The following is an 842-nucleotide window of genomic DNA, read 5'->3' as shown; positions in this document are numbered from 1 at the left end:
CAGAGAGACCAATCCCTTGGGGGTGAAAGCAAAGCGAGCCAATGCACATTGGCATGCGATTATTGCATCCAGCTGCCGCTGATCACAGCGTGAGTATAAGTAGGCAGCCGGTGCAGCGCATAATCAGCTTTTCGCTTCAGAGCCGAGCGGTGTTAGCCCTGTAGTGTTGCGGCAGCCATCTCCCCTGTGTGATTCAGCACAACTGAAGGAGCAATTCTAAAAGAGCATTCACGGGTGAACGTCTTTTTAAAGATGGCATTTCACCCGTGCGTTTCTGGATGCGGTCGTTACCTGGTGCCGGGTGATGGTCACGATTGCTGCCTCATGTGCCTGGGCACTAAACATGCTGAAGAGGCGTTCGTGGATGAGTCATGTTCCCATTGTGGGAAGATGACCATCTCGGAGTTGCGGACCAGGCTCCACTACCTCGAAAGGGGTGGAGTTCCGATGTCTCTGCCACGATCTAGTTCTCTTCCTGGCAGAAGTCAGGGGAGGACTACTTCTTGCAGTAGCTCGGGCGGTTTGAGGATCACAGTGGCGGCAACCCCTCCGAGGAACCAACCTCCCAGGGACCGCCACTCCTCTTGCACTTCGCAGCCAGCCGAGCTCCCTAAGGAACGCGCTGGGCCCTCCACAAAGAGCGTACCAGCCGTATCTTTTGGGGCTCCTCCCGATGATCAGATGTCGATCGCGGCATTGGACGGCGAGCCTGAGCTCTCTGGAGAGAAAGGCACCGAGGCGGGGCGCTGAGAACCAGCGCGAGCCACCCTGAGAAACCAATCATCCAACATCGAGGACTCGGGACGTGGTGGAGGTTTCCACTCGAGCCCTACCCTCTCGGC

Source organism: Sinocyclocheilus rhinocerous, unplaced genomic scaffold (assembly GCF_001515625.1).
Source record: "Sinocyclocheilus rhinocerous isolate Xijiao unplaced genomic scaffold, SAMN03320098_v1.1 scaffold4755, whole genome shotgun sequence".
In the NCBI taxonomy this organism is placed as follows: domain Eukaryota; kingdom Metazoa; phylum Chordata; class Actinopteri; order Cypriniformes; family Cyprinidae; genus Sinocyclocheilus; species Sinocyclocheilus rhinocerous.
This window is presented reverse-complemented; position numbering follows the sequence as displayed.